Below are 18,917 nucleotides of genomic sequence, written 5' to 3' on the forward strand. Positions count from 1 at the left end.
GTTTGTCGGAGATGGCGGTCGTTGTAGAATCCGGGTTTTTTCACGGTCGAGTAGACGCTGTGGGTAGTGCCTCTCCCTGAATTTTTGGGACATGTTCTCGAGGCGTGTGGGGAGTAGGTCCGGGTCAGAGACAATCCTGGCTACCCTAGTAAATTGCGAGCGGGGAAGGCTATTCCGTGTTGCTTTTGGATGACTGCTGGAATAATGTAGGAGGCTATTACAGTCCGTTGGTTTGCAGAAAAGGTCAGTAGACAGAAGGCCCTGATCATCCTTTCGGACAAGAGTATCTAGAAAAGAGATTTGGTTTGGGTCATGATGCATAGTAAACTGGAGTTCTGGGTAGATGGAATTGAGGGTCTGGTGAAATGCCTGTAGTGTATCGGTGGGTCCTGTCCAGATGAAGAAAATGTCATCTATGTACCATAAGTAGCAATTAGCGTGTTCTTTATATCTGACATCTGTGTAGACAAAATTCTCCTCAAATGCATTCATGTATGCATTAGCATACGCCGGTGCGACGTTCGAGCCCATCGCGGTCCCCTGGCATTGTACGTAATAGGTAGCCTCATAGAGGAAGTAGTTCTCATAAAGAACTAATCTTAGTAAGTCTATGCAGAGGTGTACATAGGTAGTGGATTTGCCGGAATTTTCAAGAAGCAATTTAGAAGCCGCAATGCCTTTCTCATGAGTGATAGATGTGTAAAGGCTATTCACGTCCATAGTCACCAGGAGACTGTCGGGGGGTATGTTGCCATGTTCTCTTAATACTCTGAGGAAGTGGCCAGTGTCCAGTATAAAGGACTTGTTATTCTTAATGAGTGGTGTCAGGATCTTTTCTAGGAAAACTGATAGGGGTGACAATATAGAATCGGTGGATGCTACTATGTTTCTTTTTTCTGTGGCACACAAGCTGTGTGCTTATATTCTGTGCTATTCATTTGTTTTTTCTTGTCCAGCTTAGACTGTGTCAGTGTTTTTTCAGTCTTGTTGCTTTCTCTGGAGTTGCAAATATACGCTGCACATCTTTAGTTAGATGGTGGAGTTTTAGTATTTTCTGCTGTGGTTCACTGTTCCGTGTTGGCTGGTCATCCTGGCATTTTTGGTACCAGACACTTGGTTGGCAGGTCCTTTTGGTGGCCTTCTTTGTCGCGTGATGTGCGTTCCTTTGTGCAGTCCTGTGGGACTTGTGCGCGGGCCAAGCCTTGTTGTTCCCTTGCTAGTGGGTTGCTTTTGCCATTGCCAGTCCCTGAGAGGCCCTGGATGCATATTTCGATGGATTTTATTTCTGATCTTCCGGTCTCCCAGAAGATGTCTGTTATCTGGGTTGTTTGTGACCGGTTTTCTAAGATGGTTCATTTGGTGCCTTTGCCTAAATTGCCTTCCTCTTCAGATTTGGTTTCGTTGTTTTTTCAGCATGTGGTTCGGTTGCATGGTATTCCGGAGAATATTGTGTCCGACAGAGGTTCCCAGTTTGTTTCTAGGTTTTGGCGGGCCATTTGTGCTAGGCTGGGCATTGATTTGTCTTTTTCTTCTGCATTTCATCCTCAGACAAATGGCCAGACCGAGCGAACTAATCAGACTTTGGAGACTTATTTGAGATGCTTTGTGTCTGCTGATCAGGATGATTGGGTGGCCTTCTTGCCATTGGCCGAGTTTGCTCTTAATAATCGGGCTAGTTCGGCTACTTTGGTTTCGCCTTTCTTTTGTAATTTTGGTTTTCATCCTCGTTTTTCTTCTGGGCAGGTTGAGCCTTCTGACTGTCCTGGTGTGGATTCTGTGGTTGACAGGTTGCAGCATATTTGGGCTCATGTGGTAGATAATTTGGTGTTGTCTCTAGAGGAGGCTCAACGTTTTGCTAACCGTCGTCGGTGTGTTGGTTCCCGACTTCGGGTTGGGGATCTGGTCTGGTTGTCTTCCCGTCATGTTCCTATGAAGGTTTCTTCCCCTAAGTGTAAGCCACGGTTTATTGGTCCTTATAAGATTTCTGAGATTATTAATCCGGTGTCTTTTCGTTTGGCGCTTCCGGCCTCTTTTGCTATCCATAATGTCTTCCATAGATCTTTATTGCGGAAATATGTGGTGCCCTTTGTTCCCTCTGTTGATCCTCCAGCCCCTGTGTTGGTTGATGGGGAGTTGGAGTATGTGGTTGAGAAGATTTTGGATTCTCATTTTTCGAGGCGGAGGCTTCAGTACCTTGTCAAATGGAAGGGTTATGGCCAGGAGGATAATTCTTGGGTTTTTGCCTCTGATGTCCATGCTGCTGATTTGGTCCGTGCCTTTCATCTGGCTCATCCTGATCATCCTGGGGGCCCTGGTGAGGGTTCAGTGACCCCTCCTCAAGGGGGGGTACTGTTGTGAATTCTGCTTTTGGGTTCCCTTCAGTGGTTGAAGGTGGGAATGCAGTTGTCTCTGAGTCACAGTCCTGGCCAGGTGTATCTGCTGATTGCAGTTCTGACTGGGATATTTAGGTGTGCAGGATTCATCAGTCCTTGCCAGTTGTCAATGTTTCTTGTGAAGTGTTGGATCACTTTCTGGCTTCTCCTGCTTAGCTGCCAATTCAGCAAAGATAAGTGTCTGTTTCTTTTTCTGTGGCACACAAGCTGTGTGCTTATATTCTGTGCTATTTATTTGTTTTTTCTTGTCCAGCTTAGTCTGTGTCAGTTTTTTTTCAGTCTTGTTGGATTCTCTGGAGTTGCAGATATACGCTCCACATCTTTAGTTAGATGGTGGAGTTTCAGTATTTTCTGCTGTGGATATTTTGGAAGGATTTTAATACTGACCGCTTAGTATCCTGTCCTATACTTTCCTATTTTAGCTAGACTGGCCTCTTTTGCTAAATCCTGTTTCCTGCCTACATGTGTCTTTTCCTCTACTGCTCACAGTCAATATTTGTGGGGGGCTGCCTATCCTTTGGGGTTCTGCTCTGAGGCAAGGTAGATTTCCTATTTCCATCTTTAGGGGTATTTAGTCCTCCGGCTGTGACAAGGTGTCTAGGTTTTGTTAGGCACACCCCACGGCTACTTCTAGTTGCGGTGTTAAGATCAGGATTTGCGGTCAGTATAGTTACCACCTACTCCAGTGAAAGTTTTCATGCTGCTCCAAGGTCACCTGATCATAACAGCGTCCCTAATGTTAAAGATAGGAATACAGGACGCATGCGGAAAATTGCGGCACAAATGCTGCGGGCACAACCGCAAATGTGAAACTAGCCTAAGATGAGCACTCAGTATAATGATTATACTAAGCGCTTCGTCACCTTGGTCAGCAAAGAGCAACAGCATGAAAAAGTAATCTTGACTACAGCACTCTTCTGCTTTGCTCCACAGGCAGCAACTGAGATACTATGTGACAGGCATTGTAGCTCTTGGGGTAGGCAGTAGCACTGGAGTCAATTCTGGGAATAAAATCATGGCACAGTCACTGAGTATTAATGTCCAGAGAAGCAAATGACTGCTATGATCTGCATATAGATGTATGAAGCCAGGCTGCAAGGTAGGAGGATCCAGATGATTAGTAATTTGGGTAGAGAGTAGTGATGGGCGAGCACCAAAATGCTCGGGAGCTTGTTGCTCGGGTCAAGCAAATTGTAATACTACAGCCCAAGCAACAAGCCCAATGTAAGTCTATGGGAAACCCGAGTATTTTTACAGCGATCCCCCCGGGGTTCTTTAAGGTCTAAAAACATCTGAAAATGATGGAAACACTGATCAAATGACACGGGAACATCATGGGGATCGCCCCTGGAAGCAATTCTGATTCCTATGTCCCAGGTGTAAGCAATGTTGTCAGAGTTTCATGCCATTTTTACAGGTGCACCAAAAAACATACAAAAACGAAACCAAAATGGATTTTACTGGTAAATATGTGTTAAGGTACATCCTTTCCAGGGAAATAACTTGTATATAAGACAAAATAATTAACCCCAGACAGAAATGTTCCTCCACCACTTTTGCTATGTTCACACGCAGCGTTTTTGATGCGCTTTTCAAGTTTAACATTGCTTTTAATCAATACCAATGCATTCACTGGGAAATGTCATTGTAACATTTAACAACCCTAGCTGGCCATGTGGTGTGTGACACATAAGGAGACACATCTTGTTTAATTTCTGAAAGAGGGACTCTTAAAGTGATAAAGCCTATTTTAGAGGGGCATCAGGAGGCATTAATATTCTTAAAGGGCCATTATTAAACAGAGTGACTCCTATGCTGTTACTGCCTATGTGGCTGGGCTGCCAAGAATTACAACGCACCCCAATACCCCTTTCACAAGAGGTACAGGACGGCCTCCTGAAAAAATGTTGCACTGATTGCAAGGCCTGCCCTGCTATCAAGTTATATGCACCCCAATAAGCCTTTGAATCCAGATACTGGATGGCCACAGGAAAACCCACTTCAGCGTCTTCAGTTGGTCCTGCTATTCAGTTTCCTTATGTATTGAATGCAAGGGCCGCCTTGACCCAAATTTGCACGCACCCCAATATCCCTTTCACGAGAGGTACAGGAGGGCCTCCTGAAAAAATGTTGCATTGAATGCAAGGCCTGCCCTTCTATCAAGTCATCTGCACCCCAATAAGCCTTTGAACCCAGATACTGGAAGGCCACAGGAAAACCCACTTCAGAGTCTTCAGTTGGTCCTACCATACAGTTTCCTTATGCATTGAATACAAGGGCCGCCTTGACCCAAATTTGCACACACCCCAATCCCCCCTTGGAAGAAACATGCAGGAGGGCCGCCTAAAAAAACCTGTCCCATTACAAAGGAGTGGGTCTCCTAGACTTGTAATGCCCATACACTAAGTGTATGGGCTGACAAACATTTCTCCATGAGGGGTACATTTTTTTAAAAATATTTTATGGGGATCATAGACACCCTTGCCAAAAATTGGACTGGCTGTAGCAGCACGGAACACGTTAACCCTGGTGATTGAGTGACGGTGGAGGATGAGACGTTCCTGAAGGCCTCATTAAAATCTAGGCCCAACTAGGTGTGTCTCCTAGACTTGTAATGCCCATACACTAAGTGCATGGGCTGACAAACATTTCCCCCTGGGAGAGTAAAATTGTTAAAAATATTTTATGGGCATCATACTGTAGACACCCTTGCCAAAAATTGGACTGGCTGAAGAAGCACAGAACACGTTGACCCTGGTGATCTAGTGGCGGTGGGTGATGAGACTTTGAGGAAGGCCTCATTAAAAACTAGGCCAAATTTAAAGGAATGGGTCTCCTAGACTCGTAATGCCCATACACTAAGTGCATGGGCTGAGAAACATTTCCTCCTGGGGGAGAAAAATTGTTAAAAATATTTTATGGGCATCATAGACACCCTTGTCAAAAATTGGACTGGCTGCAGCAGCACAGAACCCATTAATCCTGGTGATCTAGTGGAGGAGAATAAGGAGACATAATGAATGATCAATCATACTGAAATAAAAAAAATGAATAAAGGATGTGAATCCACCTATAACGGAAAATAACAAAATGGAGGAGCGAACACAGGTTCATAGATATGAAGCCAGAATATGTCCAACGAGATTTTTTTCTCCCTAGCAACAGCTCAGAGACAGGGATATAAATTAAAATATAATATAATAGTATTTCAATATGTTTGTATTGTAGAGGTATACGCTAGCTTATTAGAGGACGGTCCAGAGATTTGAAAAATGGAAATATAAGAAAAAATGGGAAGAATATACCTATATCTCATTTTTAAGACATTTCCCCCTGGGGGAGTAACATTTGTTTTGGTTTCAAATTGGTAATGGGCATCATAAAAACACCCTTGCACAAAAATTGAATGGCTGTAGCGGCATACAACACGTTCACCATGGTGTTCTAGTTACAAAGAATCATGAGATGTGGAGGAAGGCCTTATTAAAAATAGGCCCAATGTTATAGAGCGGGTCTCCTGGACTTGTAATGCCCATACACAAAGTGCATGGGCTGACAAACATTTCCACATGGGGCGGGACATTTTTAAAAAATATGCTCTGGGCATCATAGACACCCTTGCCAAAAATTGAACTGCCTGTAGCAGCACAGAACAAGTAAACCCTGGTGATCTAGTGGCAGAGAATGAGGAGACATTGATGAAGGACTCATTAAAAACTAGGCCCAATGTTAAGGAGCAGGTCTCCTAGACTTTTAACGCCCATATACAAAGTGCATGGGCTGACAAACATTTCCCCATGGGGGTAAATATTTTAAAAATATAATAGGGGCATCAGAGACACCCTGTCACGCCGTTTACAGCGATAAAGGGGCAGGACGGCGAACTGGAACCCGCACCTGTCCCTGCCACTATAAGGGGCCCTGGCTTTCCCTTATCTCAGGGGTACCTATGAAGGTTAGGAGGCCTGAGCCGCCAGCGTATCCCTGTCTCCTGTGCAGACCCTATCAGTGACCCCCTCTCCCCCCAAGAGAGGTGGACTGCACCAGTGTATAAATATCACCAAAACAGAGTATACAGACAAGGGTAAGGAAAACCACACTTAGCTTAATGCTGCAAGGCACAGCACAGCAGGAAGAAACTCCAGATACAATGGACACAGCAGTAGAACAACAGTTCCCAGCTAGCTCCTACTCCCGGCTTGGTCGCTGAAGAATGAACACCGACAGTCAGCTGATGAACCAGGTGACCTCTTAAAGGATGGAGGGAGTGGTCACCACAAACATCAGCTGACCCAGCAGCAATGCAATAACATCAGCGGCCACCGGGGGAAAAAGCTGAATTAACCCCCGATGACCAGAAAGGAAAAAAGGTCTTAAACTGAGGCAAACCAGATCTGCCACAAATCCAAAATTGGATACTGACAGTACCCCCCTTACAATGAGGGGCCTCTGGACCCTCAACACTGGACCTCACCAGTAAACAACCTACAGTGAGAACGAGTCGATTCACCAGAGTTCACCTCCCCAGTCACTTGACCCTCAGGTTTACGGTGGACACAGCACGATGGAGTGGACAACGTAGGCGGCACAAATCTCCAGAGCGCCGACCTGTGGAATGAGTTGTGTATGGGCATTACTGAGGGTAACTCCAACTGGTAAGTCTTCGGACTGACAATGGCTGACACCCGATATGGCCCGATTACCCTCAAACTCCAGATTCCAGTTCCACACTTCCACCTGATATTTTTGGTGGACACCCATACGTAATCATTCACACACAGGTCCGGACCTGAACGTTTATTTTCACGCATGCGTCTGCCACAAGATGGTGAACTCTTTACAGAACCGACAACAGAGGCGTCCCCCTGTGTCACCAAACTCACACCCCCACTATGCACCGAGGGAACTACCACCCTCCTCTGACCCCTCCTCCTTAGAGGTCTCTGATATACCAGGTTAGAATGTAGTGAGGGTAGAGTCTTGCCCCTACTTCCTTTAAGCACCTCTACTGCCCCCACTGGAGAAGAAGGGGTAGGTTGTAGAAGGACTGCAGAGATCGTAGCTCCAGGGCAGCAGTCCTCACACGACTGACCGCAGCTGACTACTTTTCTGGACCGCCAGTCTATGACAGGGTTGTGTCTTCTCAACCAAGGGAGACCTAAGACAATGGGAGTTGGTATGCCCTCCAAGATGTAACATGACAGGAACTCTTCATGACAAGCCCCTATACGCAGATGTATATTATCAACGACTTGAGTAATGCTCCCCTGGCTGAGCGGGACAGAGTCAATGGCCTGGACGCTTAGGGGTCTAGCTAGCGACCTACTCATCAGGCCATGGGTGTGGACAAATTGAGCATTCACCAAATTTATTCCTGCTCCACTGTCCACAAGCACCGGAACATTCTCAGTTACCCCACCAACAACCACTTCAGCAGGTAAGGTACACTGAGACGAGAAAACGGAGGAAATATACACTCCCTATCTTGTAACCTAGGGGACAGACCCTGCACAAAATGGCTCCTAAGGGCCGGGTCATGACTGTGTGTCAGTGGCCCACCTCCTGAACTCTGAACAGTAATCCTCCGCCGGCCGGCCCCCTTGCTTGATCTTACGGAGTCGGGATTCCGCCAACGAGACGCCGTCCGGGTCACCATATACCAGCGCCAGAGCTGCAAAAAACTCGTCCACTGACAGTAGAGATGGAAAACCGGTCAGCAGAGAGAAGGCCCAGGATTGGGGATCACCTCTAAGAAGGGAAATGATGATTCCCACCCGTTGTTCCTCACTCCCTGATGAACGAGGGCGGAGCCTAAAGTATAACTTACAGGCCTCCTTAAAAACCAAAAATGTATCTCTCCCACCAGAGAACTTGTCAGGAAGAGATATCTTGGGCTCTGGTTGAGCATGAACCTGGGCCGAAGCCCAAAACCCCACCAACTGCTGCAGCTGCTGCACCACCTCACCACGCAGCACCTTAAACTCATCGGTGAGGGTCTGAAGCAGTTGGGCAAAGGCCTGCATTTGAGCTATGGCTCACCAGAAAAAATGTAAAGGTCGGTGTTAATGTTGCACCGTTTACGGCGATAAAGGGGCAGGACGGCGAACTGGAACCCGCACCTGTCCCTGCCACTATAAGGGGCCCTGGCTTTCCCTTATCTCAGGGGTACCTATGAAGGTTAGGAGGCCTGAGCCGCCAACGTATCCCTGTCTCCTGTGCAGACCCTATCAGTGATCCCCTCTCCCCCAAGAGAGGTGGACTGCACCAGTGTATAAATATCACCAAAACAGAGTATACAGACAAGGGAAAGGAAAACCACACTTAGCTTAATGCTGATACAACGGACACAGCAGTAGAACAACAGTTCCCAAAATTGGATCGTGACACACCCTTGCCAAAAATTGGACTGCCTGTAGCAGCACAGATCACGTTAACCTTGGTGATCTAGTGTTGGAGAATGAGGAGACATAATGATAAATCATACTGAAATCAAACAAATAAATAAAGGATGTGAATCCACCTATGAAAGAAAATAACAAAAGGGAGGGGTGAACACAGGTTCATAGATATGAAGCCAGAATGTATCCAACAAGATATGTTGGTCCCTAGCAACAGCTCAGAGACAGGAATATAAATAAAAATTTAATATAATAGTATTTCAATATTTTTCTATCATAGAGGTATACACTAGGTCATAAGAGGATGGTCCAGAGATAGTAAAACTGGAAAATATAAGAATAAATGGGAAGAATATATGTACATCTCATTTTGATGACAGTACCCCCTGGGGGAGTAACATTTGTTTTGGTTTCTAATTGGTAACGGGCATCATAAATACACCCTTGCACAAAAATTGAGTGACTTTTGCATCACGGAATAAGTTCACACTGGTGTTATAGCGGTTGTGGATGATCAGGATGAGGATAAGGAGGAGGATAACACCAAACAGACAAAATCAGGAAGCGGATACCCAAGAGTGGTTGTGAAGAGGTGCATGAGAATACACCTCCACAAAAATACAATGTATTTGAGGTTATGTTTTGCTGTTTTCATTCGGTGGTGTACAGAAGTCTTGCCCAATCCAGCCCTTGTTCATTTTTATAAGAGTCAGCCTGTCAGCATTGTCAGTTGACAGGCGGATGTGCTTATCTGTTATAATTCCACCAGTGGCACTAAAAACCTGCTCTGACAGAATGCTAGCAGCAGGGCAGGCCAGGACCTCCAAGGCGTGAGCCAGTTCATGCCATGTGTCCAGCTTGGATACCCAATAATTAAAAGGCACAGAGTAATCCCAGAGTATGTTTGTACGATCTGCAAGGTACTCCCTCAGCATCTTCCCAAACATTGCATTTCTTGTGCTAGCACACCTTGCCTCTGTGCCAGCACGATGGGAGGGTCTGAGAAAACTGTCCCAGAATTTTGCCATTCTTCCCCTGCCAGAGCTGGATTATACTTCTGTCTCTCTCGCCTGTACTCCTTGGTTGGTACAACAAACTCTGACGTCTGCTACCATCGTTTTCACATGGGATTTTTTTCAGTAATTCCGCTACAAGGGCCCTCTGGTACAGCAACATTTTTGTACACCTGTCTGCCTCTGGAAGAAGAGATTGAAAGATCACCTTGTAGTGTGGGTCTAGAAGTGTCACCAACCAGTAATGAGTGTCACCGAAAATTTGAATAATGCGAGGGTCACGGGAAACGCAGTGCCAGACTGCTAACAGGCAAGACTTCTGTGTCCTCACCAACAGGACGACTGACCATGCTGTCCTCCAATGCGTGGGGACATCACACACCAGTCAGTAAGCCGGAAGCTGAAAAACGCTGCTGAGGCACGGCAAGGGTGGCTGAAGCTGTAGATGACACACCAGGAGAAATAGTGGCAACTGGGGACCGAGTACCATGGGACGGCCGCCGCCATCAGGTTGCGGAAAGCTTCCATCTCAACGAGCCTAAAAGGCAACATTTTGAGCGCAAGCAGACGAGAAATGTTTGAATTAAGTACTGTGGACTGTGTGCCATTGGCTGGATATTTCCGCTTGAGTTCCAATGACTGGGGTATACACAACTGAAGGCTGTGCTGGGACAAGGACATGAACAGGCTTGATGATGGTGCTGGTTGACTGTAGGCAACCACAGGTGCAGGGCCCGAGGCATATTCACAGGCACGGTGAACTGGGTCTTGTCTTGTACACAAAACAGTGGAAGAAGCAATGTTGTCACCTTCAGACAGTGTTCCTAGAGCCTGGGGTTCGGCCCACAAAGTCAAGTGCTTTGCTGCCATGTGCCTAATCATGCTGGTGGTGGTTAGGCTGGTAGTTTTGCTACCCCTGCTGATGTGGGCATGGCAAGTGCTGCAAATGGCCTGTTTGGGGTTATTGGCAGAGTCTTTTAAAAATAACCAGACTCGGAAGATCTAACAGTTAGAATGGCAACTTCCGTCATGTTGGTGTTACGGGGAACGGATGCATGCCTTCTGTCTGCGGCCACCACACTGTTTCTTCCTGCCTGTTGGGGTGATATGCCTCCTTCTCCATGTGTGCCGCTGTCCTCGCTCTGCATATCCTCCTGCCAGGTTGGGTTAGTCACTATGTCATCCACCACCTAGTCTTCCGCATCCTGCTCCTCCTCCTGACTTTCTGGCAATTGTGTCTCATCATCGTCCACCTCTTGTGACACTTTCCCACTATTGCCTTTGTGTGACCATGGCTGTTCAAATGTTTGGGCATCGCTACAAGTGATCTCATCTGGCCCCACTTCAAGTTGACCAGCCGAGAGTATGGAATCTTGAAAGGGAAAACTAAACAGCTCTTCGGAGTGTCCAAGTGTGAGATCAGTTGTCTCAGGGCACTCGGCATGGTGGGAGGAAGGAGGATCAGGGTGAGTAATATCCAGTCCACAATCATGGCTACTCAGACTTGACCATGTGGTAGACATGGTGGTGGTGGTGGTGGCTAAGTGACTGGAAGCATTATCCGCTATCCAACTAACAAATGTTTCACACTGCTCTGGCTTCAATAGTGGTGTGCTGCGGTTCCCTAGAAACTGGAACAGGAAGGTCAAGCTCGAAGATGTGGGTCTTTGCTGTGGCCCAATTTCAGCTTGGCCATAGCCTTGTCCTCTGCATGCACCATCACGTCCACTTCCCCGTCCCTTGCCTTGCCCATTTTAAATGGACTACTGAAATATTTGAAAAGCTCAATACAAATGGATTTATTTGGAGAAAAATTATGTGCTCAGTTTGCCTGCAAAGCGAAGATTTTTCCACCACAGATACCCCTGGCCACAGCCTGAGATAACAGACTGTATACATTTATTTATGTTTTTTGTCAATTTTTTAAAACAATAAAAAATGAGTAGAACAAGGTTAGCAGACAGAACTATGCAACATATGCCTACGAAGAAAAGATTTTTCCAAAACAGATACACCAGGCCTCAGCCTGAGATAACAGACTGTATAATTTTTTTTTGTTACTTTTGTAAAACAATAAAAAATGAGTAGACCAAGCTAGCAGACAGAACTATGCAACATATGCCTGCAAAGCAAAGATTTTTCCAACACACATACCCCAGGCCTCAGACTAAGGGTATGTTTCCACGTGAAGGAAACGCTGCGTGTCTGACGCTGCATAGAGCCGCAGCGTCAGACACGCAGCGTCCAGATGTTACAGCATAGTGGAGGGGATTTAATGAAATCCCGTCTCCACTATGCGTGGTAACACGCACGCGGCGGCCCTGCGACTCCGGACATGCTGCGCGTCTTTTCAGATCGCAGCATGTCCGTATATCTTGCGGCGACGCTCCGTCGCCGCAAGATATAGCACAGGGCCCTATGCTGGGGAGCGATGATGCCGGATGTGTGCTGTGAACACATCCGGCATCATCGCGTCCCAGAAAGGGGGCGGGGCTTACCGCAGAGCGGCTAAGCCGCTCCGGCGATACCGCCGGCCATCCTGAACGTGGACACGCAGCCTGAGATAACAGACTAATAACAGAACTAGGCAACATGTCAGCAGGGAAATTAAAGCACTAAATAGTGCTGAAAGAACCCGCAACCAAAGAAGCAAACTAACTCCATATAGTCCATAGAGAAACAGGAGTAGAAACGGAGCAAAAGAATAGTGCAAAATATAGTTTATTAATTAACAAGCAAATAGTGCATAAATATATATTGGATGGTACAAAAAGATGATTAAAACGGGAAGTGAGTCACCCCCGGTGAACACCCTGCCGAATACAAATGTCCCATAGGTAGGTAACACTAAGGCAGCAGCTATAGATATAAACCATGTCACTCCTGTGGGTAACTAGTATACCCCCCACAGGGTAAAGTACTGGCAGCAGGGCAGCACTTACCAAATAAAATGCAGGGAGGCAGGGTGCACCGGGCAGGAAACAGAGAAGTCCCCTGTTCTCTCTGTTTCCTGCCCGGTGCACCCTGCCTCCCTGCATTTTATTTGGTAAGCGCTGCCCTGTTGCCAGTACTTTACCCTGTGGGGGGTATACTAGTTACCCACAGGAGTGACATGGTTTATATCTATAGCTGCTGCCTTAGTGTTACCTACCTATGGGACATTTGTATTCGGCAGGGTGTTCACCGGGGGTGACTCACTTCCCGTTTTAATCATCTTTTTGTACCATCCAATATATATTTATGCACTATTTGCTTGCTAATTAATAAACTATATTTTGCACTATTCTTTTGCTCCGTTTCTACTCCTTTTTCTCTAAGATAACAGACTTTCTAAAAAATTTTTATGTTTGTTGGTAATTTTTGAAAACAATAAAAAATGAGTAGAACAAGGCTAGCAGACAGAACTATGCAATGTATGCCTGCGAAGAAAAGATTTTTCTACCATAGATACCCCAGGCCTCAGCCTGAGATAACAGACTGTATAGTTTTTTGTTTTTGTGAATTTTTTTAAAAAACAATAAAAAATGAGTAGATCAAGGCTAGCAGACAGAACTATGCAACGTATGCCTGCGAAGCAAAGATTTTTCCACCAGATACACCAGGCCTCAGCATGAGATAACAGACTGTATAAAAAAATGTTATGTTTGGTGGTGATTTTTGAAAACAATAAAAAATGAGTAGAACAAGGCTAGCAGACAGAACAATGCAATGTATGCCTGCGAAGCAAAGATTTTTCCACCACAGATACACCAGGCCTCAGCCTGAGATAACAGACTGTATAATTTTTGTTTAAGTTTTTTGTGAATTTTTGAAAACAACACAAAAGGAGTAGAACAAGGCTAGCAGACAGAACTATGCAGTGTATGCTTGTGAAGAAAAGATTTTCCCACTACTGATACACCATGTTAGGGTTGGCGGAACGCACCGAGTATATGTATAAATAGGTGCGTTCGCAACCCGGGGTCCACCGTGCAGGAGACGAACCTGCTGCTGGCAAATGGCGGCGCTATATGGCGGTATAAGCAAACTCTGTTAACTCCACAGAGTCGCTAGAAATAAGATGTTGTGCACTGTTAGCGTCACAGGGGAACACACCTAACTGCTGAGCTGGAGGCAGTCAGTGGTCACGCACCCAGAAAAGCATCCAAACAGTCCTCACCGGAGGAGCCGGTATTCTAGGGGCTTATTTCAGCCGGGTCCCTGAATACATACATGCAATACTCCTCACCGGATGTGCCGGTATTGTAGGGGCTTATTTCAGCCGGGTCCCTGAACACACACATACAGGCGCAACCACAATTAACAAGCTCATGACATGAGGTGATACTAGTGCATGGCTGTGCAGCCATGCGAACCTTTTATAGCTGCAGCATGTACAGGACCTTCCAAGAAGGACCAATGGAAGGCTGCCACAGAACTTGATCAGGTACAGGGCCTTCCTGGAGGACCAATTGAAGTCGCTGCAGTACCTGAGCATGTGACCCTAGACCTCCACTGAGAGATCTTACCCTGGGCATGCTCAGTGTGTGCAAAGCAGGACTTAGTCCCAGAAAAGCCTGCTCGCCGCAGACCAGTGCAGGGTACAATAGCAGAGACTGAAAAGGAAGCTGTAACCCTTTGCACAGTATCAGGCTGAGTGAGACGCTGGGACCGACGTCTCCGCTGAGCAGGCCCCACTGCAGCTGATGCAGAATGGGAGACCACAGCAGACACGGCTCGAGATTTCCCCTGTGCAGCAGCGGGAACTCGACTCCTAACGCACCAGGCCTCAGTCTGAGAAAACAGACTGTATACATTTTTTTTATGTTTTTTGTAAATTTTTTAAAACAATAAAAAATGAGTAGAACAAGGCTAGCAGACAGAACTACTGTATGCAACGTATGCCTGTGAAGCAAAGATTTTTCCACCACAGATACACCAGGCCTCAGCCTGAGATAACTGACTGTATAAAAAAAAGTTATGTTTTTTTTGTAAATTTTTTAAAACAATAAATAATGAGTAGATCAAGGCTAGCAGACAGAACTATGCAAAATATGCATGCAAAGCAAAGATTTTTCCACCACAGATACACCAAGAGTCAACATGAGATAACAGACTGATCTAAATGTGGCCTTGATTTTTGGGGGCACACCAAAATTGTGTCAACAAGTTGGCTATGACACACAAAAAAAAGGAGTATTAAAATTGTAAGATGTTTTGCGCAATGATATGTGAAGGGTGTGGCGTACAACGCACAGCGATAAATCTAAGAACAGTAGCTAAATATTTTTTGGGCCAGCTACAGATTTTTGGGGCAGCAAAATGGTGTCCAAAAATGTTGTAAGACACTACAAAATATTAGATATTACCAAAAAAAAGGACAGATTTTTTGGTACACTCACATCTGATGACTGGGACGCAAATAGGCTCTCCTGCCTACCAAGCGCTGCAATCTCAGCACCACCGAAATAGTCCTAGAAAGGACTGTTGGTTTCTCAGGATTTGTGGACTGAACACCTGCAGACCCACACTAACTATTAAAAGCATGATTCTGACCCTATCTCAGGAGCAGCTCTCCCTATACTAACTAAGTCCGGAGCAAAATGCGGCGAGCAGGGCGGTGCCAGGTCTCTTATAGACCTGATGACGCTGTGCGGCCAGCCAATCACTGTAATACCACAACAAAGATGGCTGTGGCATTACAGTGCATAGCAGACAATCCCTGCATTGTCATTGGCGCTCTTAGAGCGCCAGAATTGCAGGCTCCAGACGAATAATCACGGAAATACTCGGTGCTCGCCAAGTACACTGAGCACAGTGATACTCTGGCGAGTACCAAGTAGTGGCAGCACGTTCGCTCATCATTAGTAGAGAGGCGATGGGCAGGATGACTAACATTCCATTTATTTGTTCTGTTTTTAGGAAAAGACAATTGAAATCAATGTGCAAAAAAGATCTGTAGCATTACTGATGCAAATGAAATCAGGTGGTCCTCCACTGATTATTATAAGGTCTGTCTAGGTTCCGCTTCCTGTTTTTTGGACAGAAAAAATATTGTGCTTGAAAACTTTTTTCTCCTGTTTTGAAAACTGACAAAAAGCAACCCAAATGAACCCCATAATAATCACTCTACTTCTATTTACATAAGTGATGAGACTGGATCCTTTTGCGCATGAAACAAAAAGAGAAATGGAATATACGAAAATGTGAACTTAGCCTTATTTTAATGCTTGGGGGATAAAGGGTTCAAATACTGAATGTTATGGAAGGGGCTCAGAAAGAGTTAACGGTCCATGGATTAAGGGGTGCAAAATAATTCCCCCAAATGCTAGCACTGAACACTACACTACTGGGAGAACTTAAGATACTGATAAACGATCCACTGGAGGGGGTCCAAACCCTAGTGGATGGATGTAAATAATGTACGGGGTGGGACGCAGCAGTCTTGCACAATGTTTATTGACCAATGCTGGGTATGGCATCTTACCATCATTTTTATCGAAATACAATAGAAAAAGAAAACTTATACAAATAAATATATTTGGTATCATCATCTCCACAAAAGTTTGATCTATGATAATATAACGTTAAAAAACCATAAGGTAAACACCCTAAAGAAAGAAAAATCTAAATGCCAAAAGGGTCGTGTTGGGTCAACCTGACGAAAAATGCAATGAAAAGTGATTAAAACTTTGTATCTCAAAGCGGAACACATAAAAATTACAGCTAGCCATGCCACCCCTGTGACTGAAAGAACAAGCCTGCCGTGGGGAATATATTTAATTTCCTTCCGGCAGTGGGGCTCTCAGTGCGGGCGATGTGCAGTGTCATAACGCTATTAACCTGCAGATTAACCACATATCTGCAGGTTAATAGCGTTATTTTACATGACAGATTCCCTTTAAGCTCATGCTAGGAATGATGAGATACCAGTCTTATAGAAAAGGGAAGTCTTATTGGGTGACATCATGTGTAAAAAATGTGACAGAATTGTGGAGCACATTTTTGGCACAAGGTAATCCAACTAATAGGTGGAGTAATCTTCAACAAGACATGCATCAAATTTCTGAAAGAACTAAATCTCATGCATTTTAACCCTCCGTCACATACAATATTCGGACTAACGAGTTCACATACAATGTGCCTGTCAGGCGCCTGCTGGAAAAATACCTATAATATCTAATGTGTGCAATTTCAGTGCTCTAAAAGTGATCAGTGACCTTCATAGGGATGTAATAAAAGAGACTACACATAATCAGTTGCAAAAAAAAACCCATTTACTTAACATAAAACTAATAACTATGAAATACAAACTTTTCAAAACTCCCGCCAAATAGTCCCCAGTTCGACTCTCTCAAAAAATGTACAAAGAAAATTTTTGAACACAAACTTAATTTTAAGGTACCTTAAGTACTATTAAAAACATATTCAATCAGAAGTAGATGCTGAGGTTTCCCCAAAAAAGTCACACTTGCAGAGCAAATAGCAAGAATTACACATCATTTTTGCATGTGTCAGGCAAATTGCTTTATGACATTTGAGACATTCATAATTTGAAAGCCTTCTGGTTCCGCTTTCCGTTTGGCAGGTGGTGCATCTCCTTCTTTTGTGAGGTGGTGCAGATGGTGACTTTTCACCATCATCTTCTGGGCGGAACCTTTTGAGCTGAACTTGAAGGCGAGAGGGGATACCGATTGTTTTCACGCTTCTCCTGCGTAGCTCTCCAAGTACTAGTTCATGGGCCAATTTTTTCAGATACAATCGTCTACGGAATGGTTCAAGCTTGTTTTCAAGATAAATTACTTGTGAATTTATACCACCCAAATTCAACATAGCAAAAAATATGACCATTGGCCAGCGTTTGATGTTTCTGCTGACGTTGAAAGTGGAGCACATCTGATCTGCTGTATCCACACCCCCTTTGGTGGCATTGTAAAATGTAATTATCTCCGGGTTTTTTTCTGCCCCAGTCCCAGGATCGATGGCAGCATCATCATGAAGTGTTGATAGAAGAAGTACGATTTTTTTGGCATGTGGTACATAGGAAACTAAAGCCTTTCCATTATGGAATGCAAACATACTGCTGTACTGTTGTCTCTCTTTCACACTTACAAACTGTGGTGGCAATTCCCTTTTGTTTTTTTCTTACAGTTCCCACATATGACAGCTTCTGAATTTTCAGATAATCAATCAGATCACAACTTGTAAACCAATTGTCAGCTGTAATATTGCGACCCGATCCAAATAAGGGTTCAGCCAGTCTTTTTACAACATCAATGGGTTTGTTGCTCACACAGTAAGGACCTTCTGGTTGTTTTCCTGCATAAACTTCCAGGTTGTAAGTGTAGGTCTTACTGGCATCAACAAGGGCATACATTTTTATTCCATATTTGTTTGGCTTTGATGGAATATATTGACGAAAGGCACATCTACCACGAAAACCAGGGAGCATTTCGTCAATAGTGAGATTCTCTCCAGGGTAATAACTTTGTTTACAGTTTTCAACAAATCTTTGAAATATATTATGAATTGGAGCAAGTCGGTCATGTGTTTTGCGTTCGGTTCGGGTAGTTCTGTCGTCAAACCGAAGGCAACGAATTAGAATCTTGAATCTGTTTATGGACATAACAAGGCTAAATTTTTCAACTCCATCCCCATCTTTACCCCAAAGTTCCTCCAAACTTTGTCTATTTGCCCTATAAGCTCCTGCAAGGTACAGTAATCCAAAAAAAGCACGCAGTTCTATTTCATCTGTGGGCTTGATGGTTCTGTTGCAGATGTACTTGTCCTTTATAATGTCTATATATTGGTTGGTATATGTGACAATAGAGTCCAGAATGTCATCTGTAAATATACTGTTCCAGCATTCAACTGCAGTTTTTGCATTACGTGCAGTTCCTATTACTGCAGGAAGGTGAGTAATAATGTTTAAAGGTTCCCTACGTTTTTTCTGGAATGGCTTCTTGTTCCATTTAGTATTTCTATCTTTTCCAATATAATATGATCCAACTTCTTCATCCTCACCACTGTCACCATCTTGCTCTGTTTCAGAATCCAGGACACATTCTTCCACCTCATCATGAGAATCAATCTCACTTTCCTCTCCTAAATCCTCATTCAGTGTGAGGTCTCTA

Source organism: Ranitomeya imitator, chromosome 3 (assembly GCF_032444005.1).
Source record: "Ranitomeya imitator isolate aRanImi1 chromosome 3, aRanImi1.pri, whole genome shotgun sequence".
NCBI classification, from domain to species: Eukaryota; Metazoa; Chordata; class Amphibia; order Anura; family Dendrobatidae; genus Ranitomeya; species Ranitomeya imitator.